This window comes from Colobus angolensis, unplaced genomic scaffold (genome assembly GCF_000951035.1).
Source record: "Colobus angolensis palliatus isolate OR3802 unplaced genomic scaffold, Cang.pa_1.0 Scaffold484, whole genome shotgun sequence".
Taxonomy (NCBI): Eukaryota; Metazoa; Chordata; class Mammalia; order Primates; family Cercopithecidae; genus Colobus; species Colobus angolensis.
The window spans coordinates 804,134-806,047 of record NW_012118310.1 but is presented as its reverse complement, the minus strand read 5'-3'; the positions used below and the strand labels follow the sequence as shown (position 1 = coordinate 806,047).

Genomic DNA, 1,914 nt, shown 5'->3' with positions numbered 1-1,914 from the left:
GTTAGCCAGGATGGTCTCGATCTCCTGACCTCGTGATCCACCTGCCTCGGCCTCCCAAAGTGCTGGGATTACAGGTGTGAGCCACAGCACCTGGCCAATTTTTGTATTTTTAATAGAGACAGGGTTTCATCATATTGGTCAGGCTGGTCTCTAACTCTAGACCTCGTGATCCACCTGTCTGGGCCTCCTAAAGTGCTGAGATAGGCGTGAGCCACTGCGCCTGGTCAGGGCTATGTTTTCTGACCCAACCCTATGACCTGGGTTTCTAGATCATTAATGGGCTGCAAAGGTTTGAAATTGAGTATCGAGGGGACCCGGAGCTGCTGCCCCTCTGGAGCTATGAGATTACCAGCTTGGTTCGAGCACCCTTCCGGCTGTCATCTGCCATCAAACAGAGTGAGTGGGCAGGAGGGCCGGCTTGGCCTCTTCAGAGAGGGTTCTGGGTGCTCCTGCCTGGGGTGCAGTCCCAGGGTGGCCTGTGGGGGTGGGGTGCACCTGTCCTGGGGCCTGTGGTGCCACCACCCCATACCCCCGTGCTACTGTCTGCACTTCAGTTTGCAGACCAGATGGCGGCTCTCTGTTCCTGAGATGACTCCCTTGGCAGCTTCTGTCGCTACCGCCTCACAGAGCCCACGCTGGCCAGCGGCCCCAGGCTCAGCCTGGGCTTTCTGGACAGCTACCTGACACTGCTGTGGCTGCTGCTGGCTTTCTTTGTGGCTTCTCTGTTCTGTGTCGGGCCCCTCACCTGTGCACTGCTGTTTACTCTGGGCTACGTCCTCTACTCCTCAGCCAGGACGCTGCTGACCAAGCGGGGGAAGCTGCACCAGCCCTGATGGCATTGGACGTGGGAGGCCACTCCAGGTGGGAACATGGTTATCTTTGGGCTCCTGGTTGGGAGCAGGGGGATTCCTGTAGTCGTGGAGGCATCTGGGGGAAACGGGACTGAGAAGGGAGGGAAGGTAGCTTCAATAAAATCAAGTGCTCAAAGATACAGCAACCGTTTGATGATACTTAAGTATTCAAAATATATGACAACTACAGACTGACTGACAGAAGCCACTACGGGATCTCTCACACCTTCATTCACCCCACAGACGACACACCAGGGAGAACAGCATCTCAGTGGTGATTTTCTTTTTCTTTTTTTTTTTGAGATGGAGTCTCGCTCTGTCACCCAGGCTGGAGTGCAGTGGCACGATCTTGGCTCACTGCAACCTCCGGCTCCTGGGTTCAAGCGATTCTCCTGCCTCAGCCTCCTGAGTAGCTGGGATTACAGGTAGATGGCACCACACCCAGCCTGAGCCTGCTGGGCCTGAGCCATGTGAATTTTGCCTTCTACTTAATATCAACATTGAGTAGATTGGCCTCTAATCCCAGAACTTTGGGAAACCAAAGCAGGGAGGATCACTTGAGCCAAGAAGTTTAAGCCCAGCATGGGCAATATAGCAAGAGCCCATCCCTACAAAAGATTCAAAAAGTTGGCTGGGCATGTGGCTCACACCTATAATCCCAGCACTTTGGAAGGCCAAGACGGGCAGATCACCTGAGGTCAGGAGTTCCAGATCAGCCTGGCCAATATGGTGAAACTTCGTCTCTACGAAAGACATAAAAATTAGCTGGGTGTGGTGCCACCTACCTGTAATCCCAGCTACTTGGGAGGTTGAGGCAGGAGAATCGCTTGAACCTGGGAGCCGGAGGTTGCAGTGAGCCAAGATCGTGCCACTGCACTTCAGCCTGGGCGACAGAGTGAGACTCTGTCTCAAAAAAAAAAAAAAAAAAGATTCAAGAAGTAAGTGACGTAGTGATGAAAAGACCAAATGATATGTGTAAAAATGCTGTCTGCTTATGGTTTTATTATTTTAAAAATGAAACTAGCCAGACAAAATGGCTCATACCTATAATCCCAACACTTTG

At 52.3% G+C, this 1,914-nt stretch overlaps 1 pseudogene; it reads left to right on the top strand.

Moving 5' to 3' along the window:
* Positions 1-833, top strand: part of LOC105524069 — a 12,821-nt pseudogene extending 11,988 nt beyond the window's left edge.
* Positions 834-1,914: the final 1,081 nt, after the last annotated feature.